This window comes from Tiliqua scincoides, chromosome 4 (assembly GCF_035046505.1).
Source record: "Tiliqua scincoides isolate rTilSci1 chromosome 4, rTilSci1.hap2, whole genome shotgun sequence".
In the NCBI taxonomy this organism is placed as follows: Eukaryota; Metazoa; Chordata; class Lepidosauria; order Squamata; family Scincidae; genus Tiliqua; species Tiliqua scincoides.
The window spans coordinates 141807497-141833867 of record NC_089824.1 but is presented as its reverse complement, the minus strand read 5'-3'; the positions used below and the strand labels follow the sequence as shown (position 1 = coordinate 141833867).

The window sequence follows — 26371 nt, the reverse complement described above, 5'->3', positions numbered from 1 at the left end:
GTTTGCACCGCTGCCACTGCCAACAAAGTAAAAAAGGGGGTGTTTCAGTCTTACCTGGCGACTGTGGAGCAATCACAGGCTTTGTGCCATTTCCAGCTGCAGCAGCTGCAGCAGCTGCAGTCTGGTAAGTCTGAACTCCCCCCCTTTCTTAAATTTTGGCAGCAGTGGCCGTGCCATGGACCTAAAGTGCCATCGCCAGTGTCCCATTGTCGCTGTGGTCACCGCTCCCGTTAAGGAAAAAATGCAGTGTTTCCAGTTGTCCTGGGGGGTCACAATCCCCAGGTTGGGAAGGGCTGACTTAAGGGAACATGCTACATTAATGTTACATTAATAACATGCTTGGTCCAGACACACAGTGATTTGCTTTTCTCAATGGTAGAGGGTTGGCTGATCCAGATTACTTTCAGGGCATTTGGGATGTTAAACCTCTGTGCTGCCACATTTCGAATCTGGACTAGGATCTCCCACAGTTGTTGTTTGCCATGGGAAGAGAGCTTCCACTGGTACCATTGATTTTCTTCCTGGGGCAGATTTCACGGCTGTGAAGAGACCTGATCCAGACTAGGGTAAAGGGTTTAAACTCCTTCCATGCTATGGGATCCCAAAGCAACCTGAGGCAGTAGAAGGAGACTGCTTAGCCCCTTCTAGTCTCAACCTTTTCCAGTGCTAAATTATCTTTTTTATGTGGCAGTGGGGTGGAGACATAATGTGTCTCAACACATTAGGATGTGGGGTCCCAATTCCACTCTGAATAGTAAAAAAGCAGATTTTGTGCTGAGATACATCAAAAGGTGAAAGCATTACGCCACTTCTTTCTTCCACCTTTTTCTTTTCATGTGTAGGTTACCAGATTAAAGTAAGAAAAGAAACAAGGAACTGAGCATAACATGCAGAGCCTCAAAGCAAGCAGCAATGTACTATGTCAGTGTTTCTCAGCCAGTGGTACTTGTATCACTGGTGCTACGTGAGGTGGTCTCCGGTGGTACTTGCAGGACCCCAAGCTCGCACCACCTAGCAGCAAGACCAGCAGTGAAACGTGACAAGCGGCAGTAGGAGACTTGACGCGGCAGGCAGAGCTCCAGCATGCACTTTTGTGTGCCCAATAAAGCCCTCCTGCCTGCCCTAAGCCTCTTACCAGTGTTTGTCATGTTGCATCTGGCCCCCCAATGTGGAAGTAACTTGCGATGGCATCATCACCAGTTACTTCAGGTGGGACCTCCAGTAGGTGGACCATGCAAAGTGGTACAGTAGGGGACAAACGTTGAGAAGTGCTGTACTAGATCACTAGCCTGAAAGTTTTGGGGCTGCATCACTCAAGACACTTTGTACTCAAGTTGTGAAACTCCAACTCTGCTCTTTAATGTGCTAGATCAATTATCAATTATAAACAGTGTTATTTTCAGAAAACATTCTGTCCTGTTGTTCTCTCTGCTGGTTATGGTGTGCCATGATGGTGATGATTTGATTTTTTTTTAAAAGAAATACTTCTCATTTAAGTGTAAAGAAACTTTTGCTTGAAAATCATTGGCTTATCAAAATCATAAACCTCCACACGCACAAGTCACTGTGGAGTTAAACTCAAAGAAACACAGTGTTTAGCTAAGCTTCTGCAAATAAATTCCATGGTATTTAGAATTTATTTCCTGTTAGTCGTGCAAGCTTTTTTTGGCATAATGATAAGTGTTGTTCATATATCTTAATATGATCACCTTGCAAGCCAGAAGCAAACAGAAATTACATAACTGCGCTAGCAGCGCATGTCACTTGTGGTGCAGGTTTGAAAATGAACGTTAACAGAGACTTGTAGACATCTGAACTCTATAAATCCACAGGTGTTTAAGTAGCCCTAAGGGCTGGGTCACATAGCAGGCTTGTTTCAGTCTGACTTTACAAGGATTTAGTACTGTGTAAACGACACTTGCAAGTTTTTCTCTTTACTGCTGAGTAAAACCAGTAGCAGTCTGAGCCACCTTTGAGTTTGGTGCCATAAAAGGTGTGTTGGCTATTCATTTTACTCCAGGAACAAAGTGATTGTAGCAATGGCATTTTAGAGCTGGCTGCTGGAAAGTTTAAGATCACTCTCCATTTCACATTTGCCTGTAAAACATTTGTCTTTCAGAAGACACCAGAGATAAGAAAAGGCTAAGGTGGGAGATGTAATGTATGTTGGGGCCTGGACCAGAGACCTAACTGGTCTGCCCTTGCGCACCTCAGCCTGACACACCTCCTGACATGGTTTTGAAGAATAAAATGGATTAACCCTATGTGCATTGCTGTGCATTCCTTACATCACGTGTGAGATACACACATTTTAGGGAAAGCCATAGAGAAATTTCATAATGGGAAATCAGACTGAAGATAACTAGACGGATTGAATTAACAGTATTTGCAGAGAAAGAGGACAAAATTCCTTTTGTAAAATTAAGGTGTTATCACGAACAGTGAAAGCATGTGGGCTGTCCCTGCAGATGACAAAGCAGATACTATAGTTACTAGTGTACCTGCATACAGAGAGCAGTGCTTCCCTCCTCCATACTTGAACAGAGAAAACGGTATGAATGTTTGCATCAAGGTTCAGCTGCCCGTCTATCAGCAGGACAGGCCTTTGAAAAATTGCTTGCTGCTAGGCTGCTCCCCAGTAGAAAGTTGTAAAACAGCTTGAACTAGGCTATCAGAGTCTGAGAAGCTAAGTAGGAAGCTGAAAGGAAGGGGGGGAACCCTGAGAGGCAGAGAAATTACTGTTATTTCTGAACAAATAATTAGAAAATGAATAGGAAACAGGAAGGCTGAAGAAATTTGCATTTTGCCATTTGAGTACGGATCACAGAGGGGGAAAGAGGAGAAATCTATGTGGGAGGACATTTAATGCAAACCTTTTCTTTGTTTGCAAAATTTAGCTCGGATTCCACACAGTCTTTAACAAAATGGTAGGTTGCCCTATTGGTCCATTAGAAGGAATATTATACTTGAAGTTTGAAAAGCAGTATGTGATATGACAGAAGGAACTGTCTGACAAAAGAAAGAAGTGAGAGAGTCCATAGGATGTGCCCAAGCACATCTTTAGATGTAAACAAAAGTCTGGATCCAACCTCATTCCTTTCATTCCAAAATGGCACTTGTGCTAGGGGACTGCAATGCTCTTGAAGCACAAAAATTACACTCTGTTGAGCCTGGTTAAATACTACACATTTTCTTTATAATACCTGATTTGCTATTGTGATAACTGCATGGTATTCATATGTTCTAATATTATGGATATATTTAGGATTCTTTTGACTGCCAATTTTAAAGAAGTTCTTACAACGAGAACCACAAAACAGCATAAAACCACCAAACTACAAAGGGAGAAACAATGCAGTGTTACTACATTTATTTTTTTCACATACTGGTTCTCCACCCTTGCTTCGTTTTATCCTTAAAAAAATTATTTAAGTGGTTTAGTTAATATAGGAATTAATGTGGGAGTAAACTGGGTACTTATAAATCATGAATTCCAAGTGCCACTCAAAGAACACCTTGGGTTGCTTGTTTAACAGGCTAGAACATAATCTAGTGGATGATCTCTGGAAAAAGCAGTCAACTATATTATTGGTCAACTTACTAGAAAATATTGAATCCCTGTATACTGGCAGGAAAACAAATGGACAAGATGTTCAGATGCAGGGCAAGACACAGAGATGCTCCTCAAATGTAAAGGTTCATTACAGTTGTGTGTCACCAACAATTTTTCTTTCTGTCTGTCTTTCTGACTTTTAGCAAAAGACAATCTCTGTTAAGATTATTCTTGCCCATTACATTCTTGTGCTTCTTTTTGAAAGTGTGCTGCCGACATTGCAAAGAGCAAAAGAGAGGGTTTGTTAGTGGGACTGTGAAGGGCTCCAACTCACTGCCTCCCACTTCGGTGCATAGTCTTCTCAGGCCTTCAGTGCATAGACCTCCTGAGACCTGAGGCAGCATGCCAAATGCTACCTTCTCACCTGATGATGTGCCAGCTTCTGCTTCTCCTAATTTTCCAGTGTTCAAACACAGCACTATTCTTCCCTCCACATTTCGTCTTCCTCTTTGTCCCCTTCTTTTTATTCAATCTAGGGAGAGGAAAGACCTCTAGCAAAGGTCACTTCAGTTGGCCTCATGAATGGGCCAGTCCTGGACCTTTTCCATTTAAATCAGGGTCTGCAGCCTGCCAATGAACAACTGCCTAGAACTACTCCTCTCCAGCAGATTGATAGCTACCCAAGGTGTGGGGCTGCAGTGGCACCAAAAATGGCTTCCACCGCATCATGCGTGCTTTGGGCAGCCACCAGAGGCTCCTCAGGAGAAGAAAACTTTTGTCCCCTTCCCCCGGGTGTACAGAGTAGCCCCACAATGGGGCTGCTCGATTCACCACCAACCAAAAGGTCAGCAGTGAATCAAGTGCCTCCATGTTGGGAGGTGAGCACAACATGGAGGCTTTGGATCTGGTGGAGCATTGCTCCACCGGTCCTGCCTCCCCCCTCCCCGCTCCCTCCCTCCGGCATGCCTCCTCCCCACCCGCCTCCCACTTCCCTGTAATGCTTTGTCTCCGCCCTCCGCTCGCCTCCCCCTCCCTCCTCCCCACTTCCCCCCACTCCCCCACTTACCTCTCTGCTGTTCAGCAGTCCACATGACTGTCAAGTGGCAGAGGTCAGGCACCCGCCAGTAGTAGCCCGGTGCCGGCCAGGACTGGGTTACCACTGGCACTCACCCGCTGGTAGGGCCCACAGACATGTCCTATGGCACATTTGTGACAGTGCGTGCTGGCAATGAGCCGGTGCGCCAAGCTCAGGATTGGGCTCTGAGTCAACAGGTCTTGTCTGAACTAGGCAGCAAATCTTCCAGGCTTCTTTCATGAACCTAGCTGTAGGGGTTGCAGGCGGAAGAAGCTATATCTTTCATCTTGGCCAGTCACTGAATGCTTAATGAATAGCATCAGCAGCAGAGTCAGCTTCGTTATCAGCGATTTCCTTCTACTATTGCACTGTGGCCTAGTCAAATACCATTTTGCTTGAGATTCTGCTTGCCAAAAAGACCTATGCAGTTTGCAGGTTGCAGACCTGCTCTTCCCTTGACTAGAGTGTGTGGGAAGGGAAAGAAGCACAGTCTTAGTCTCAGCGTCTATTGAGATATCGTCAAGGGTACTCATTTTCACACAGAAACGAGAGCCATGATGAGGTTTGCTTCAGGAGGAGGTGCATGTTATGCCTGCTCATCCAACCTAGGACATATTTTTTTTTAAAAATGGCTAATGCTGACACACCCCAGCATCACTAGCATAGAACATTCCAGCACCTAAACATGAATGTGTTCAGACAGAGATCACTCTCTGTCCATCAAAACACTTGGCTACATCTATGAGTATTTCTCTTCCATATTGCATTGGCTACCTGCCTATCTTTACTTTGGAGTTTTCAAGACTTTCATCTCATGAATTATTAAGGCATCATTTTGCCTTTCTATTTTTAGCCATTTCTCAAAAGGATTAGCGCATACAGTACATTCAAACGATGTAAAACACAAAGCACCATTCTTTGACAGCCATTCAAATGTCCCGCAGTCCCAAATCTTGTTCCAACAGGCATTTTCTGTTTTGCATTTTGGAAAACTTCTACACTTTCCTGGGTAGCGCCAGATGTACCCAAAGTTCATGACTGACCAGTAACAAGATACACTGATTGCCCTTACTGAGAGAAAGGTGGGGTATAAATAATTTAAACAAATAAATTTTGAGCTCATTGATGCTGGGGTTATAAAATGCAGGAAATTTCATAATTTCATGGTGACCAAATCTAAACAGTGTGGTAATGTAGCTTCAGGTATTAGGTCAATTGTGCACTTTGAGATACAAGTATGAAAATTAGACTAATATCACGGGGTCATTTTCAGGTCTGTGAGGCATTTGAAATTAACCCTTTATGCCCATCCATAATTTACTTAATTTGTTTATGCCCTGACCAATTTATTTGGATCTGAAAATCAATGCTAGCAAAGGCATCATCTCATCATAGAATGCTGCAATTTTTCTAAAGCAGAGTTTCCTAGATTAACAGCCCAATCCTGTTCTTGTTGGGGGCAGGGCTTTACAACCATGGAAAAATCTTCCGCTGTTGTAAAATGGCTGCTGACTGAGCACACAGTTGAGCACATAGTTGTTAGTTGGTGGCCATTTTCTAGACAATGATCTGTCATCTTTTAACCTGTGGCAAATGGTTAATACCATTTAGGACGCAATCCTAACCCCTTATGTCAGTACTTTCCAGCACAATGGGGCACATGCTGCATCCTGCAGTTGGGTGTCACTCACAGAGGCCTCCTTAAAGTAATGGAATTTTCCCTTACCTCGGAGCTGCATTGCCCTTAGTGCTGGAAAGTACTGATATGAGGGGTTAGGATTGCGCCCTTATTGTATAGCATAACCAGTTGTTTTTAGTAACTCCATCTAAGGGTGCTTACTGGTAAGTCTGCTGTGGAAGTCCACTCACTACATTTTGGATGCTACGTCTTCTCCTCCTCCATGTTGTCCTTAAGGGGAAATCAGACCTTCATGTTTTCAAAAGAAGCTGGATTTGCATGATGTTGATTGACCAGCCATTGCATCAATCACAAAGCCACATCTCCCTCCTCAAAGCCAGGCCAGTTGTACATAGTGCAAATTGACTGCATTTTGTGACAGTCATGAAGCTACTTATTCCTTCCTTCTTTCCTTCCTAGAACAGTTTTGGATGTGTAAAAAAAAATATGTTCAAGAAATAAAGCACTAAATGAAAAAGCAGGCAGCTGCAAACATATAAGAGAAAAACAATGCTGATAGCCCAAGCATGGGTGTCCTGGCATCTGAAGAAACTTACTACTTACTCCAGGAATGCCAATGGGAGGTGTTTCTGTTGCAAGATGAACTCTTCTACCATAGCTGTCATATGTGTAGGATACTGATCCAACACCATATCCTGGTCCCATATTTACGGTTGGCTATCAGCGTTGTTTTTCCCTTATATGTTTGCAGCTGCCTGCTTTTCCTATACATATACCTGTCTATTAAGTGGAACATAGTTTTGCCAAAATTTTAGAATTAACTCCATTTCAATATTTTCTATCTTGAACCATAGTCCAGATAAGTTACCATAGTCCAGACACATGAGTACACTTAACAATACTCACTTATGAGCTTCATTTACAGCTAATATATGTTTCTGGTCTAACAGTAGTTAAGTGCTTTCAAAATTACAAATGTGCTGCAAATTCTTTGCCATTCTCCAAGCAAGGATTGTTCTCTGAGTCTTCTTCTATGGGGAGATGAATCTAGGGAAAACACTGGACGTACCAGAAGCTATTCTGGCAGCCAAACCCAAAACATGGCTACTCCAAAACAAAGCTTCAGTGGGACGCTGGCTCATATTAGCATTGCAGCCTGAGACGTTTTGGTTCTGGTGTACAAAGTCTCAGACCATTACTGATTAGGATTCAGCTGTTATTAAGTTCATAATAGGCATGCATTATGAGAGGAAAATGAACTCCCAATCAATAAAAGCTACTCAAGAACGACAGACTGAGGTGGAGGGGGTGGGGAGAAGGGTCAAATAGTAAGCAGTGGTTTTGTATTTGGTAGGTAGGCCAGATGAGAAAGCAAAACATTTCCTCTAAGTCAGCTCAGGAAGGACAGCAAATAAATAGCTGTCTTTCTTTCATATTATTGAATTTGTTTAATAAGTGATATAGCTCACCTTGTTTATCGAAGAAGAAAAAAATACTTTTTAAAAAGCCTGTCTAGAACTTCCTGTTCATAATTCTTCACTCCCTTTATAATACATAATTCTGGTTTATTTTAACAGCACATCTGGGATTTTGTTTCCCAAACTCTGGCCTTCATTCCCATGCTTAGGAATTGCTTTTCAGAGATGTTCAGGAAAAATGGAAAACATGCCATCCCAAGCCAATTTTCTAGTACTTTGAGAGTATACAATGGCAAGGGAAAAAAAAACTGCCAATGTACAATTTATCCAAAAGTAAGTTGTGCCACCCTAGATAGTGGAATTGACTTCCAAGAAAACATACCTAGAGGACTGCCCATCAAGCAAATGGTTTCCATAACAGCTGCTAATTTTCGTTAGCCTCTCTCTTCCCAAGTTGTCAGAATCCCTGCTTCCCTGCTTCTGTTTTGTAAAACTGGATTCAATCAATCAGCAATGTTGTTTGGAACCTGCTTTGTACATGTAAAAGAGCAGCAGACTGAAACCTCCTTTCAGGAGTACATTCTGTCCATAACCGTTCAGCACTATAGGTTGAATAAACTGCATCTCACTGTGAGAGGCAGGTTTTTAAATTGAGCGAACAATTTAATTGGAATTGGGATAGAGAAAGGTAACATCTATTACAATCAAAGCAAGTTACTTACCCTTCCCTCCCTCTCCCTCCCGTCCTCCCTCTTGTTCCCTCACATACTCTTTCTCTTGTTTTTGCTCATCATACTCAACAAGAAAGGAATGGTTATTTTCATCTCCATTTAGGGCATCATTCTTTCTTCGTACAATTTTTTTCCTCTTCCCTTCCAAGTATTTTAGATTAACAATCCCCATCTTGAAAAATTATTGTTGCCTCAAAAGAAGTTCTCTTTCTTACAGTTTTTATGTTCCACGTAATAAGGCATCTAAAATAATGAAGCAGTTAAGGAGTTATCAAAATCTATTTCCCTCCCTTTTTGTTCATTTTAATAAAATTAATCTCACCCTCTAAGCCATCAGAAGGCGAGCGTGCGATTCCAATGTATCACAGGGCCACACTAGTGACACTGACAGATAACCATTAACTCCTTTTTAAGCCTTAAAATGCCTCTGAATGCCAGAGTAAAGAACCTCAAACTGCAGATCTTATTCAAATGAATTAGGATAGACCAGATGGCTGAAGGAAGGCACACAAGGAAGAAGTAAATCTCCTGTTCTTCCTTTCTGATTGCTTTGCCCACAGAGGAATAACGATTCAAAGAAAATCACTAATCATGGCGGATGTCATTAGCATATTCCCAATAAGGAAACTTACATAAAAAAAAAAATTCCTAGGGCCAATGAATGGTTGCTGGAAGATCAATGTGCAAAAAGCACACTTCCAGCTGCTTCCCAAGCCAGCAGCTTCAGGACATTGAAAAATGGAAATGTGGAAATCTGAATCAAAAATCCTGAGCGGGGGGGGGGGGGGGAAGTGGGTGTTATGTTAATGAACTACAGCAGATAAATCTGTCACGGTTTCCAGTTGTGGCACAACAGCAAAGGTTCCTTGTTGGAGAAGAAATCCTAGCAGTGCTTCCAATAAAACACAAGGACCTTTGGTATTGAATATCTTGTTTGCTTTTAAATAGAGGATTATGTGAGCTGCAGTGGACCCCATTTTTTCCCCCTGATTACATTATTGTGAATCCATGTGGTAAAGCACTTTCACTCTTAAACGATTCTCAAAAACCACTGAATCAACACTAGGCCAACGACAAAGTAAAACATTCTACACAAAAAGACACAGAAGGAATAAATCCCTTCAGACGGCAGAATTATGGGAAGCATCAGGAGGCACTTTGAACATCATATAAATTTGGGGCTAAGTCAATTTAAGACTGGAGGCCAGTTCACGGGGGGAAAGACCACTAGATTTCTCAACACATGCTTATTCAATATTCTGTAACACACAACTTGACGGGATGAACGCATTCCATGGAAAAGCACACTTTCACTTTTAGTTGACTTTAAGCTTGATCTTTGGTGGTCGACCTGTGTCATTTCATTCATACGTGCAAGTCATCATCCCAAGTAGCCACAAAGTGATGAACGTTCTCTGGAAGCTCTACACACTGATGTATGTGACCTTTATATGTCCATAGGGAGCAAGTCCGTGGATGCCCGAATTCACTACTGAATATTCTGTTGTGAACTCTGCTACTTTCTTGACTTTTTTTGCCACCTGTTTTTGTGCCATATTAAAATTCAAAGTGAATTTTTCATAGAACTATTGTCTACAGTCCAATGGAGTTAGTCCACAGAAGCAGAATGCCTTTCTGTTGCAAACTGAGATGGAAGAGTGCTCCACTTTGTCTTCCATAGCACAGACCTGCATTCTAATGGCATTTACTTCCCTAGTTCTCATTGAGAATTCTCAGAAGATCACCTCTTTTTTGCTTATGTCTGACATGTTGAGCTGGTATTAAGCCAGTGAGGCTCCATTGACTTTGCCCATATTGATGTTCTGGTCACCATTCCCTGCCCTGCTATAAATCCGGTCTGCTTAGAAACCATTTTCTGTCCTTTCTGTCTTCATATGTATGGTAATGTGCATACCATTTTTAAGAATGAATAATTTGCTGGCGTTTGTGAATTGGCTTTTGGAACAATTTCCTATTGAATTTGGCACTCCCTTACTGTCACTTTAATTTTCCAAGCATAGTCAAGTCCTTGGAGTAAATTTTCAGCCCTGTGCCCTGTGGATTAGTTGGCAGCATTGTCAGTTCTGGTTGATGCATGTCTAATTCCTTGTGCCTCACACTGAATATCTATCCCCTATAGGTTCCCAGTACAACAACAGGGCAGCAGTCACTCAAATATGTCCCACCACCTAGCTGGATGATAAATCTTCTTGGTGAAACAGCCATGAGACACAATATTGACAGGTTTTGTTGTTAAATAGAGAGGGACTAGGTAAGGATGACAACATCCCTGCAGATGTCATTATTGATTGTGCCAGCAGGAGGCAGATGGTTAAAAGACACAATAGGAACTGTCACAGTAGTTTTAATTTTATTATTGAAGACCCAACTTTCAGTAGCTGTGGACAGATTGCCTTCATTTTTTATCCATCTTCAAGATTTTCTCAAAAAAAAAGAGAAGAAAATCATTCAACTAAGTTCTGGAACTAGTGAGGAGGTCTTTTATGTATACTAAGATGGCAGCAACCATTAATAAAATGCCTGTCAACTCCATCTTTCTCCATTCTCTTTAGCCACAACAGGAAAAACCATTAATTACAGTTACTGTCACACAGAGAAGAGATGATGATTGTTCTGGTCTTCTAAGCCTTCAGCAGCATGAATTCACCTAGTGGCCACCTATTCTGCTCAGTTTTGAAAAGAGAAGTGTCCTTATAAATCTAATTTAAAAAAAAAAAAAAAGAACAAGAAAGGGGGAAAGCAACAACTTTAAACACATAGCATCTGTTTTCCCAGGCAACAAATATCTGAGGTGAAGCTGAAAAGAAAGATTATAAATATGGATAGGATGTAAATACTCTATCTCTCTTGTTCTGAATTCAGCAGTTCAGCAGTTCAAATCTAATGTGAAATAAATAAGCTTCAGTATTCCCATTCTAAATGTGAATGTCACTGAGACCTGAGCAAAGAGTAAAGGAGATTTTTAAAAATAGTAATAAATAAATCCTAGAGCTGTAAATAATATTAAAACATTTATTGGAAGCGGCAACATATAGCATCAGTAACAAGCTGAGGTCATTCAATCAACCTCAAAATAATGTATCTGTTTTCAGATATGTTACTTTAGCATGTCACCTTGTAGATAAATTTCTGAGGGAGGAATTTTATTTATTTATTTGTGCAGACTTGAGAACGTCATTCAAGGCAGGTTTTATTTCAACAAGGACGTGTTCTACTTTACTGGATTTCAGTGGAATCTCTTCATGGTTATGATAACTCACTTTTATTCAAGTGTTTACAGGACTGGGTTTTTTCGTTAATCAGTACTATTTTCTGCACCTAAATGGATAACTTGGCCACAGGGTAACTTCTGTACTTTGATCAATGCGACTTTCAGCACCCAGACGGATAACTACTGGTAATGCCACAGAACATTAACCAAGCACTGTTCAGAAATCAAATCTGGCAGGTTCATAATGCTCCCCTCCAGTGTGAGACAACTATTAACTATCTGGACCAAGAGGTCTAAACAAAGTGGCAATTCAAACTGACTGCATAAAGTATGTAAGTAAGAACAGTCTGCAAAGCTCCGACTGTGTTTCCTCACTATTTCAGTATACCTGTTTAGAATGAACTGACAAAGACATGCACTTTTTAGCCAACTAAAAATATTTTAAAGCATGTATAAAAGACCTAAGGTTTAGGGTAAGAGGAAGCTTGTGATTGACTTCAGAGTGCTGCTTAATCCGATAAATTTACAGTGCAATACTGCTAGAATAACTGTGTTGATTTCAACTGTGTTCCTCTGGATTGAGTACTTTGAGGTCTGCAGTTTCTTTAAGCAAAATAAGGCTGCAATCTAATACGCATTTACATGGGAGCAAGTTCCATTCAATTTAATAGAATGGAGATGCTATGCATAGGATTGCAGCCAAAGAGAAAATTTAATTTTTTTTTTAAAAGGGGAAGGGATGGTCAAATTTGTGTTTAAGTACCTAATATGAATCATTGGTATGGCTATTTTATGGTTTATTTCTAGAAAACGGTTTACAAAATGGAAGAAAATGTTTACAAAAGGGAATAGGAGCACACTGGCTAGCCCTGCCCCTTTATGCTCCTTAGCCATGTCTCCTGGTTTGGTTGGCAACCTTCAGTCTCGAAAGACTATGGTATAAGCTTACAGCACCCGGTATACCCAGGTGGTCTCCCATCCAAGTACTAACCAGGCCTGACCCTGCTTAGCTTCCGAGATCAGACGAGATCAGGCATGTGCAGGGTAACAGTTGCTGTCATATCTGTCTAAAAAGGGCAGCACTGAAGCCAAGGGCATTTTCTCCATGCCATGTACAATCCTTGGCATTCATGGACTTGGGCAGCCCAATCCTAACCCTGATATATTTTCCCTTACCCCAATGCCCCAGCCCTACAGGGTTACTCATATCTGCACCAGCTATATAAGCAGGACAGGGGTTGGGATACAGCGGAAGAGGTCTCTGCCGTTCTTGCTCCCTCAGGGACTTGCCCCACCACCCCCCATTCCACCTTCCCCCAGTCTTGTCCCCTCCAAACTTGTGGGACACTCTCCCGCCACCCATCAATGTTCTGCACTGCTTGAAGTCTTTCCTGTCTGCACTGGCAACTCAGGGTTTGAATGCAGTGCTGGGGGGCCGGCGCAGTCTGGCGCTGCTTGCTTGCAAGTCATTGTTTAGCACATTATGGCACTTTTATGACAGTTCATGCCAGCGCAGCAACCACCATGCCAGCACAACTCAAGAACAGGATTGCGCTGTAAGCATCTGAAGACTTCTGAGCTCTGCAATGCATTTGTCAGACCAGTGCTAAACCCAGAGGTGTGCTAAGGAGCGTGTCAGTACAGGAGTAGGGCTACCCAGCATAGTTCTTTTTGTTGTCTATCTGGGTACTGTATCCAGTTTTAGACTGACTGAAAAAGGCTTCTGCCACTGCACTATGCCATGTCAGACATTTGAGTTGCTAGGAGTTTATTCAGCCTTTTATATGTATATATGTAAAGATATTGCAATGTTGAAAGTACTGACTTTTTTCAGTGATGATCCTCAAAATGATTAGGAAGCCTTATTAGAATCATTATAAACATGTAGTTTAGTTCTGTCTGAGACGGAACTGTCTGTATTAGAAATACTGCCCTTAGATTGGAATATCTCTGCATAGAACACTTGGTTCACTGCACCTCCAGGACTGATGCTTTGAAGAAACGTTTACAGACAGTCCCAACCAATCATTCACGCCATCACCCACATCCTTCCTGGCTTGCAAAGTCAGGTGACGACTGTGATTCACTCTGGTACCACTGTTCATATACAATGTCTAGATCTGCTTCCTTTCTTCAGTCAGGCAACTTGTTGCTAACGGAGGTCATCAGGCTGTCTTCTGTGAAATCAGTCTGCCAGCCTTGGGGCTACCCATCTGCTTGTTTACCACTTGCCTGTTTGTACCACTGTTTTTACCACTTGCCTGTCTTACCTCTTGTTGCTCACCTCCAGAATCGTACACTTGACAAGGCTCATTACATCATAATCAGTGGAACTACCTCTACTATTTACAAAAGGCCATTTGAGGGCAAGCACCACATGATTAATAAATGACTAGGTTTAGAAGACTGGTGGCCGCTCACAACTCCACTGCCAGGGCTGACTTAACCCTACAGGAGACAATCCCTTCACAAACGCACCCCAGGAACACACAAGCTATACTCACTGGGAGAGGTGGTGTTCATGCATATGTGTCATTTGTGAGAAATGTCTTCACAAATATATATGTTTCTGCGATGCTTTGTACATTTAAGGCAGAACTTTTGGGGGCTATCATGATTTCACAAATCCTAGTAACTCTATTTAGAATTAACATCTACATGAGAATGGATGTTTTGAGATCTAACAAAAAAAGCAGACTAGAAAGCACTTGCAGACAATATTCTGCTTGTGGTGTTGTCCTTTGTGTGACCATCTGCACTCATGGCAATGGCATTTAGAAACCAGCATGTACATCACAGTGGTGGCTGTGAGTAGTGGCCCTTTGTTTATTTCAAACAGAAATCAACACTTATTTTTGGAAGCTAGGGATTCCCTTTCCTGGCTCATTTATCTGACTTGGAGTGCCAAATAAAGAATTCACAGCTTCCGACATTGATGGACAGTTTTTCTTGGTGATGACCAAGGCAACTGCATGCAAATCTGAGTCAGGTTACTTTTTTGTTTTGTTTAATTTAAAATAATCCAACCATATCACTGCAAAAGTGAGATGAAATAAATGAATGACTTTGAAAAGGAAGGTGGAAGGACTCCCAGCTGCCTGAAAGCTGTCTGACCTGTCATCTCTTCCCAGTCGCAGATGTGTAAGAATTATTTTTAACTGGTGAGGGAAAGGAACTCTGCATGTGCTCAAAAACATTATTTTTATTTCACCTGTCCTTTGGCCTCACTCCTGCTGTGATACCTAGCTCGGCGGCTAAGCTCCAGTAAACTCTGGCTTAGGTGAAACTCTGCCTATGGAACTTCATGGGACAATAATCCGACGAGTCTCTTAAGGTGCTACATCAAATTTATGCCTTTAGACATTTCTGTGATGTTATCATATGTTTCAGGAGGAAAGCCTTTAAGAATTGGTAACCCTGGTAACACTGGTATTGGATCTCTTTTCCTTTAATCTGCTTGAATTAGCCTTAAGGCAACAACATTACCACTGGCATTCAAACATGTTGACTTCAGCAGAGTCAGGAGGGGGTGGGATGCAGGGCGTGCTGGGTATTTACGCTGCTTGTGTCTGTTAAGAACTTTGTAGCTGAAAAGTGCAGGTTACTGAAAGACAGATAATGTTTAAGCCTCTCACAATATAGACCGACGAACAGGTAAGAACCAACTGAGCTTTGCACACTGTGATCTCAATTTTGTAAAAAGCAGAAGCACAATCCAGCAAGAGGGTCCCCTATGCAAACTCCATTGAAATGAATGAGTCAGTAGTGCTCTTGTGTGACTTCCATTCATTTAAGTAGACTTTCTGTGGGAGATCATCCCAGTGGGTTGAGTATTCAATTGGTAAATCTCTCGTGAACAGTCTATTTCTGTCTACTTACAAAGGAGGGAAAAAAAATGCCATGTCTTAGGAATCTGGCAAGTGTTTGGTATCATTTAATCTTTCACCAAGGTTTAATCAGAGTCGTTTTTATATCTCTTTTGTTCATTGTGAAAGTAACTCTCCGACATTTGTCTCCCCCATATTGGACTGACAGGCTGAGCGAATAAACAGAGACCCATCATTTGAATGCAATTGCGGTGTCAGCCCTGTTAACTGTATTTATGCGACAAGAGTTAACATTGTGACATTAATAATTTCATCAAATTACACATATTTGCTTCACAAACAAGCAAGCTATTCTTCATAAATTGTCTGTGACCAGTACAGCTCCCTTCTGGAAGAAAGCCAAAAATTCTAGTTTTCAAGGAAAAAAACAGCACCATCAAAAAGAAAGGGTTTGGCTACAGTTTTTCCTGGCTTGGGATGAGGTGTGTGTGGGGTGGGGGGGGGGCTCCCATAGAGGTGCAGCAGAGGAAAAAAAAGAATCTCTAAATATTTGCATTGAGCCAGACTCTATAAATCCCACATTTCCTGTCAATAAGCAACAAAATAATGGCTAGGGCCCTACAATAAAAACAGCCAGGGAGGAAGTGTAATAATTTTGTCTCACTGTTCTGTTCAAGAACAGCTGCAGGCAGGTACATGAGGAGGTTAGGTTTGCCTTGACTTTAGAAACCACCAGATGCTCAGTAGCACTGGTTCCTTTGATTTATGGTTGTATACTCAATGTATTGGATAATAAGGACAGTTTGTTACCCTCTAATTTTGGAAGGCCATAACGCATGAAGCCTGCTGACATATTTCATTCTATAAAGGAAACAATAAGAAAGAACATGACAGATATTAGAGAGGTACATTACAGCATGATACTCAGTGGTCCAATAAACTATTGTTGGCTGCCACATTCCTAGCTACTGATGTTCTGTTTTGTGCTGTAGCTTAATCAGTGGAATCTATACTGTTCCTTGGTGGTTAGGCACCTTAGGCATCTTAAATGCTGTGGTCCACATGTGTAAATGACAGAATTTTTCACAATGCTTCTTCCACAATATCTACCACATAGACACCATGCAATATCACATGCTCCCAGCGTTATTTAAGTTAGAACTAATCCACGCATTCAGAGAAAAACAGATTGCTTAGGATTTTACTACTGGAAAATGCAGATGAGGAATCTCATGACTACATGCAGCTTTCCACCAGTGGCATTGTAAGCGGGGGCAAAGAGTAAGTTTTGCAGACACCTCAATGCACTGTGCAGTCTTTCCGTCACCTTCAGGTCCATTCCAGGTGGCAAAAGCAATGCAGTGGAGACTGGCTCCCAGAATGACTCCAAAGGCAAACCATTACTTACGCAGCGCATTTTTGCCCCCTCTGGGAACATCACTGCCTTCCACATTAAAGCAACAAAAACAAAACTTTCTGCACATAGAAAACTAGCTATAGAAATAACCAGGAACTCTAACCTGGCCTGTTAATGACTAGCCTGGCAATAATGGTTGATGAGCTACTTCTCCTCTATCTCAGATATGTGTCTTACATGACTACTGGTTATATACTCCAAGGAGATAAACATATTGCTTTTAAGAGAACATCTTTGGCCTGTGGAAGAAAAATCTTGACTTGAAAAAAAATGTGTCATTCAAGACTTAGCCTTCTGAGTTGTCAAATCTTTAAAACTTTCACAAGTTTATTAAAGATGGGAGGACAGCTGATTTGACAGGAGTCTTCCGGCACTTACTGTTAGGAGCCCAAGCCATACTCTCCTCAATTTGTAGAAGGAAGCCAGTTCAGACCAGCTGAATGTCATAGCATTTGTTGAAATTGATGTGTTCAGGTGAGGGTCAGAACTGAATAAGCACCAAGAGCGAATCGTTTGTCACTTCTACAGGGGAAAGAGAGGTCCAGCTGCAGAGAACATATATTTATTCAGTGGGGCTGTCACTGGGAGATTCACACCTCAGCTGCCTTCTTTTATAGCTGTCCAGGCTGTAAATAAACAGAGGGCTTCCTTTTTGAATCAGTTTCAGATTTTGACAGCTAACCAGTCCCTTAACAGAAAACTGCAAATATTAAAACAAAACAAAAAAATTCAGAAGCTGGATTGCACTGAATATCAAATGTGAATTCTCACAGATAGTTGTTTTTAAGCTTAACCATGTGTCCTCTTACAGGTCAAGGAAAATCAGATAAATTCCGATTGTGCCTGGTATAAATAGGGTTACATTACTCATTTTGTACTTTTACTATTGTCACCACCTATAGAAGGTGAAATAGGCTGCAATCCTAACCACACTTTCCTGAGAGTAAGCCCCATTGAACAAAATAGAACTTACTTCTAAGTAGACCTGGTTAGGATTGTGCCAATAGTCATTTAACCTGTGACTGTGAAAAGTATCAATCCAGCTTTCAGTAGGTACAAATTCAGTCTGATTAATGTCTCCCATACACTTCAGGTTTCTGTGGTGTTAATCTTGGTCTCTGCTGGTGTGAATGGAGTGAAACCCAGGACAGTAATCTTCTGCAAGGGCTTTGTTTCAGCCTTTGTTTCGTGTGTGTGCTCACTCTTCTTTATGAACACTTTTATACACCGACATGCATTTCTCCTTTCTTGGTCTGTTCTACAATGGGAAAACAAATAGAAACTATTGCATGAAGCTTGATGGTGCTGCTGCTAATCTGAAGTGAGTAAAGTGCAGCTTTCCTATCAGGTTCACTGTAGCCAAACAAAAAGCAAGGAGCTGGCGGTTGTGAATGCAGAAATGATTCCCAGAACTAGAGTAAACAAATGGAACATTTGACAGATGAACCGGATGCTTATATAGATTTTGTACTCTTCACAGAAAACGCACTATTGAAACATTTAATGTTGCCCGTTGTGCAGTCTTGTGTGACTCTATCACTTCAGAATGCAGAAAGGATTCAGATGAACAACTTTTCAACTAGGTACCAGAACTGTTCATTTAATAGCAGCCTAGTGCACAATAGCAGGTTCTAATGCTTATCTCATGCTGTGAAAAAAGTGTTTTCTGCATATCGAGCTGCTGTTCAAGGCAGAAGAGCCAAACAGGCTTGTTTGTTATCTGGATGGTTGGCAACCTTACAAATGAAGTAGTGAGACCATTATCTGGGGCCCATTTGCATGGTCCACTGCTACAGATTCAAATGTGGCTCTACCCTTCAAAGCATGTACTGCCAGCAAATTGGGTTACATTAAATAGAAATGTTTGTACTGCTTTTCAAAATTCTAGAATGTAGAATTCTCATACGTGCATAAGCAAGGAACCATACTGTCTTGTCCTCAGTGTTATTTATCTTAAATTACAATGAGAGCAGTGCATTTACTTCCTGGTGTCCAAGTTATTTTATGGGAAATTACACTGAAGTAAAGCATTCAGGGCCCAATCCAAAGGGCCGCTTGAGATGGCACAAGTTGACCCGAAGGTGTCAACCCAGATGGCCCAGAGGTGTTGCAAAAGAGCCATAAGGCACTTCTGCGCCACCATGAGAATTGGCAGGCTGGTGCACAGAGGTACACTGTCCTCCAGTGGCTAAATCTGGTGTCCACAGCACCAGCTTCAGGTTGCACCAGTGGAGGGCCGCTGGCACAGGCGTCTGGGAAGAGCATTTCAAGGATGTTCTGGGGCAAGGGGAGAGCAGGCAGCGGGCAGACTGATGGGAGGAATGGGCACTGGATGGGGTGTGGGACCAGGATCTGGCACTTAGGCCAGATCCTTACGCCCCTTCCAAGGCAGCCTGGCCTACCACCAGGCTGCTTGGATCTGCACCACCTCTTTAGGTGGTGCACATCTGAGTAGCCCCATTTTGCCCTCTGCCACGTTGCTCAGGGTCAGGGAATTAATTCCCCTTGCCCCAAGATGAGCCACAGCCAGCCCCAACTCTGCTCTAGGTACAGCACAGGCTACCCAATTGCCAGTGACATGGCCAAAGCATTTATCTGTGGATGTGCCCCCCTGTGCGTCCATTAGCTAGTTTAAAGACTTGCCCCAGGTGAAAATTCTTCTTTAAACCAGGTCACTATAAGCTTAGAGGATCATAGTGACCCTCCCGCAGCCTGGTCACTTGAAAATAGCTGGATGGGTCTCAACAGGAAGCAGAAGTTAAAGGGGTCCGTAGGAAATTCCTCCCCCTTCAAAGGCCAAGCAATACAACCTTCACATTCTACCCCACATCTTCTATCTGTTCTTATCCTGTTACATCAACTTCCTGTCATGGTTTGATAACTGCATAGGAACTGAGAAACAATTGTTCATAACCTAGTCTCTCGAGGAACAGTTTTGTGTAAATGCATTGCCCCGCTTGCCCATCCCCAAGCAAGTGTTCACTTGCTTATGTGCATTTGTGTGACTATGGGCCATGGTCTAAGGGACGGGTGTCCAAACCTTTTGACAGGAGGGCCACATCATCTCTCTGACAGAGTACTGGGGGCTGGGGAAAAAGAATTAATTTATATTTAAAATTTGAATAAATTTACATAAATGAATATATGAGAGATGGAACTTATATGAATGAATGAATGAATGGTCTCACAATACCTCAAGACCTATAAAAGACCTTGCACCAAGCAAGACCAGCCTTTCCTTTGTTGCTGCTATTGCTTCACATATGTGAAACAGCAAGCAGTGGAGGGAGCCCTTGGCCGGCAGGTCATGCAAGTGGTCAAACAGTCAACCCGCATGATGAGAGTCATCGTATTGGGCCAGCACAGGCTCCAGCAAGTCTTACAAAGGGCTGGATGCTTTTTGGAGACTGAGGACTCCCCTGTGCCGGATTGGGGGTCCCCGAGGGCTGCAAAAGGCCCCCAGGTTGGGGTTTGGGCACCCCTGGTCTGATATTATCTACGTGATACAGCATCTTGTGGAAGCTAAGCAGGTCTAGGTCTAGTCCCTGATGGATGATTTCCTGGGATCTCCTGTGTGCTGCCTTGAGTTCCATGATGGAGGAAAGGGGGATGTATATAAATAATATCATTCCTTAATATTGCATTTGTTAAAAAGAAAATATGCACAATTATATACAAATGTCACGAGAGAATAATTGACTTGGATGGAGAGAGCCTCATTTTTTCCAAAAGCAGATTACCCAGCAGCATCCAGTCGGGCTAACACCGACCCTCTCTCTGTCACAGTCTTTCTGATCTGCTGAATTGTTTGAATTGGCCCATTTTGCATGTTCCTACATGGCAAACCTTTTCAAACAGTTTAGTCTCCCTAGGATGGTATGTGGAGGTTTTGTAAAGAGCATGTGGACGGCTGCCTTTTTAATTCTGTCAGTTTGCTTCTACCACTGACAACATTGTGCTGCAATGAGAAATGACTCTGAGCCTTTCATAGCCCGAAAGGAGCAGCTGTATAAGAAATACTGGGTGTATTTGCAAGTTGGTTTACATTTTTTTCTGGATTCATCATGAATGCTGCCAAAGGAAAATGGGAGTCGCCTGTGATGTTAACTCCATGTTAATGACGGCAAGCACACCGCACCCTTCCATGCTGCCCCTGCATGTTGGGGAAAAGAAGTAGACAGCCTTAATATCTTCTAGTTTTACATATCCCACTAGCATGTCCTTTGTCATCTTCACATAAATGCTGAATACACAATCACAGTCTTGTTTCTTGGGGCTCTTTTGCATCATCTCAAAGCAGAATCAAGGGCACCTCCTGACAACTCCACCCGGGTAAAGGACCAAACTGCTGAAAAATGAAACTCTTATTATTGGAGCCAGAAGTGTAACCCTGACAAATCCCCTCATTCACAGTTTTCATGAAAGGAGGTTGCTGACGCATGTGCAAGTTTCTTCTTCTTTTAAGTGATGCCACCAAAGAGACCATTTTTCTGTTCCAAGAAGTATAGATTTAGGGACTATATGCTTTTCTGAGACTATTGATTTTCAAAAAAGAAAGAACATAAAGCTTCCAGCTGATTATGATTAGAGGACAGGGTCCTAATGAAAGTGCAATCGAGATTTGACATTGATTCCTCCAGAGGGGACTGAGTTTGGTTTGTAAATATAATTTTTTTAAATCCTTTCCAAAGTTCAGAGAGAATGCAAAATATCTTCAACTTCTTCATTTCAGAACTTCAGAACAATTAAGCTTTACAGGTGTCACATTCCCTAGGTGATATATGCTGGGAAGTATTTTCAGGTAGCTTGAAAACAATTGATTGTGCTCTTAGAAAGACAAGCTGGTTCCCTTTCTTTCCCCCAGCTAATTGGGAAGTATATGGTCCAGTAAGGGCACAGGAAGTTATCCCAGCCATTTAAGCGTGGCTCATAGAAACTTCCTGGTAGATTTTACTCTTAATGAACCAAATCAAAAGCTATCTTTTAATCAGCGCATTCAAGTACTAAAGGAGAAAAATGAATTATTTTCACTGACAGGGTATAATACAGTTCCTGTTATCATTGAGTAAAGTTCCGAGCTTAATTGGTTAAACTATTTTTGGTTAAACTTGCTTTTTTTGGGGGGGGGGCATAGTATTGTCCACGAGTTTTTTTGCACGCTTGTTTATTTGTATTGCAGTTATATTTCAGAATGAATGAATGAATGAATGAATGAATGAATTTATTTATTTATTTATTTATTTATTTATTTATTTATTTATTTAGCGTATGGCATATAATAAATGGACTTATATATCAGTTAGACTAGATCAAATGTCAATGTCCAGTTCATGCAACCATTCAAGGACAGAGTTACCTTCAAAGAAAAAGTCAGATCAAGGGCCAGTATACACCCTCAGTTTGCAGCCAGACACAATGTGATACATGGTTTGGTGGGACAACTTGCAGTCACACTGAGGGGTAGATACTAGCCCCCATTTAAACATTTAAACAATCAGAATGAAGTTTAGTACACTTACAACCCAATCCTACTCAAGTGCTTACGCAAGCAGAACACATGTTCAAGCGGTACAAGCTGTTGCTAAAGTGCTTAGCGATAGCACAGAGGCAGCGCACTGGTGGGAAGGCTACAACCTTCTTGCACATACTGGCAGCTATTGGCATGCCTACTGGACCAGGTAAGTCAAGGTCAGGAGTGGAGGGAGAGCACGGAGGGGTTTGAATGAGGAGGTGATCGGGTGGGTTGGGTGGATTGGGCCTGGTTGGGGGGCAGGATTGGCAGCACCAGTGAGAGCCATATCCTAACCTCCTTCCTGGGCCTGATTTACCTGCATGGATCAACTCGGACTTGCACCGAGTCTAAGCTACAACAGTGCAGCATTTTTTCAGCATTATGCCAGCATCCATGGTCATTCTTTCATGGGTGGGTTTCTACACTGGTGGGGCTATTTTTGCCCTGGCATAGGTGGGGATACAGTGGCGTATCCCAAGGCTAGGACTGGGCCGTAATGTTCTCTCTAAGCTAAATGCAATTGATATCTGTAGTGTTACCTTAGACTCTTGGGTAGTGCTTGGGTAGTGAGCCATGCTTAACATGTGGTATCGGTCTTCCATCGACATATAAATTAAAAACATTCTGTGTTCCAAATATTAACCCCAGTTTAACTTGTAGTTTTCAAGGGGCCCAGGAAAGATGCAAAACAGTGCAGTGCAGTGTCTTACTGATATCCTTTGGAGACTGAGGGTGCAATCCTATCCCACTTTCCAGTACTGACTTAAGGACTATGCCGCTCTGAGGTTAGGGAACAAACATTCCCTGACTTTGAGGAGGTCTCCGTGAGTGCCGCCCATCTGCAGGATGCAGCACATGTCCCACTGCAACAGCTATGCCAGTGCTGGAAAGTTGGTTGGGATTTGGGCTTGAGATGTGCATATTCAGGACACCATTCTACAGGGCGCATAGTCTACTGCAGTGATTATCAACCTTTTTCATCTCACAGCACACTGGCAAGGCACTAAAATTATCAAGGACACCGTTAGGTTTTTGACAATTGACAAGGCACACCATGCTGCCAGTGGGGTTCATATCCCCTATGCCCCTCCTAATAAATGACCCTCTTCCAAATTCTTGCAGCACACCTGGGGACCATTCATGGCAAGCAGTGTGCCAGGGCATAGTGGTTGAAAATGGGCTGTTCTACAGGGTGCATATTCAGAACACCATTCTACATTTCCTCTCTAAGCCAAAGCTTTATGTTCAGATTCCACTCTCACGTAAATAACAACCAGGAACATTTTACAAGTACTGTGTTTTACTCCATGCTACATTGGAGGAAATTTAAAATAACAATAACAACAACCAGGATTAAAAGAACAATTGCTTGAAAGCTGGATTGTTTGAAAGTTGTTTGAAAGTCATTACCGGTGGTTTCCCAGCACATTTATTTTATCTTGCCTTGTCACTGATCAAACAGGTTTTGCAGGTTTCAGAGCACTACAAAAACCTGCAAAACAAAATTGACCAGAGGACAAAATTATCAAGCAGAAAAAAATGTGCACACATGGTGCTAGTTGGCTCTACTATACTACTACAAACCTCTTTTTAAAAAAAATAAAAATAAAAAGTACCCTATCATCTCCTTCCAGCTTGTGGAAATCTGTGGCTTTAGTGAGTACAGTGGTAACACTTATTTACTGAAGTCAGAATTTCTCACAAAGCCAGACATAAGAAGAGGAACAGATCTTCAAATTAATTAAAATAATTGTCACAGCTTGGTATTTCTTTATACTGAAGTTCTCCTAACATATTCTTCATAATAAATGCAGGAGGCTTGCATGTTAAATACCCTTCTCTCTCTAGAGATTTCAAAAAGAAACATGCCAGTAATGCTGCTTTCCTTTCCGTCAGCGCTAATTGTTTTAATGTGATTATACTTTCCACATGTTCCCTTTTTAAGGAACTGACAGAGGTAGTGGCAAAGAAAAAAATGGGTGGGGGGAAAATATAGAAAATAATGTTTTCTATAGTGTACAAAAAGAAATGCAATTGAATTAGATCTCACAAAGAATCCTAAAGTCACTAGATTCAAACTAAGAGTTATAGAGGGTGATTTCAAAACCAAATCTGAGGTGGCTTCACCCATAGTCCGACTGATGCTACCCACACTCCTGCTACAGTAGTGGGATCATGGCTCAAGCACAAATTACATGTGACAAGGTCATAAGAGGCAGACAGATGCAAATGTTCACTTCCCTTTGGGCACTACTACCCTGGTTCCTGCTAGAGCTTGGCTCATTCCAACCTCTGGTTTTTATACACCATCCTCTGGAAAGGGGTTCAAGGCCAAATTCCCCACTCATCCCACACCAGAAAGCCTTTAGGATGAACTTTGCAATTCAGGCCTTAAGGGTCGCAAGCCAGCATCAATGAGCCAGACAAACTCTTAAGGCTGGACCTGGCTTTGCCTCTGGCCCTTGTATAGTTAAGGATACACAGATTCCTACTCCTGCTCCCATTCCCACATTATACCTGCCAGAAGTGACCAAACTGACTAATATAGCTTCTCACCAAAGAAGTCAGGGCTAGGTGAGACCACCCCCACCCCCTACCCTGTGCCAATCAGGCAGAGCACAAAAAATTCTTCTCTAACCCTGACAGCAGCAAGCTAATCTCAGACTATCCCTAGGGTGCTGGTATGGGCGCACCATTTCCCGAGTTGAGATCCTCTTCCCGGTCAGTGAAGGCTCTGTTTTTCTTGCTGTGGTCTGGCTGCATCATACAAAAGAAATGGGGAGGGTAGCTCCCCCCCCCCCGTGATGATAATCCGATTTACTACTTTTTGCTCCCTGTTTACTCTTTTTTAAAAAGTGTGTAGGAAATGGAGCACACATTCTTCTGTGTGTGTGTGTGTGTGTGTGTGTGTGTGAGAGAGAGAGAGAGAGAGAGAGAGAGAGAGAGAGAGAGAGAGAGAGAAATGGTGGAGCAGTATTCTCTTAGAGAAAGGCACCTTTGATATGAAGGAGAGCTGGGACTTTTTGCCCTGAGGAGTCTAGCAACAATTATTTCCTGTTGTTGTTGTTCTCCTCTCATGCTTTTGGTTGAAACTGAACATAGAAGAAATTCCTTTCTCCCCTTTTCAAGCTATCGGGGAAGCAACAATTATGTCTGTCCATCACTGACATATGCCCACTATAAATAGACAAATAAATAAATGGTGAATACAGGCAGGCTCCTCATATCCACATTCTGCCCCCTCCCCTCACAGATTCGAAAACCATGGATAAGGGAACACCTGTATAAAGTGAATAGAAGCCACCCCACACTCTCATTTCAGTGCCTTTGTTTTTCATCCCTAGCTATGCCAGCGTGGGTGTTTTTGCCTAAACTAAAGAATTCTTGCTTAAACTGAAGAATGCGATTACAGGTGTAGTGGTTTGGAAGTTGGACCCAGGTTCAAATACCCACTCAGCCATGAAACTTCTTGGTTGACCTTGGGCCAGTCATCTCTCAGCCTCACCTACCTCACAGGATTGTGGTAAGGACAAAAGAGGAGGAGGAACTATGTACACCACCCTGAGTTCCTTGGAGGAAGAGTGGTATAAAAAGGTAAAAGTCAAATGATAAATATTTTTCAATTATATCTTTAACCAAAAGAATGAAGAACCTCTCAGCTTTTAAATTAGTGGATGACATGGTTATTACAGAATCAATGAGTATAGTATACTGAAGGTACAATATAGCTTCTTCCATGCATTATATGGGGGGGGAGATGTGGGCAGTGATTCAACCTTGTCCCTATTCTTACCTGTGACATGCTGCAAGGGGGCAGTGTGGAATCCTTTCCACACTATCAATCAGTATATAAATTATATCATCATCATCCTTTGAAACCTGAAATGTCTGAACCAGGACTTGGAAGCATGCCTGGATCTACAGTACTTTCTGGACTTCTGTTTTGCACTGATCAGTGGGGACAGCC

At 42.2% G+C, this 26371-nt stretch overlaps 1 protein-coding gene and 1 pseudogene across 5 annotated transcripts in view; one reads left to right on the top strand and one right to left on the bottom strand.

Annotated features, from left to right (window-relative positions):
• ADGRL2 (adhesion G protein-coupled receptor L2) overlaps positions 1–26371 on the top strand; it is a 660835-nt gene that overhangs the window by 158684 nt on the left and 475780 nt on the right. The gene's annotated exons all lie outside the window — the stretch shown is intronic.
• Positions 12591–12710, bottom strand: LOC136650618 (5S ribosomal RNA; annotated as a pseudogene).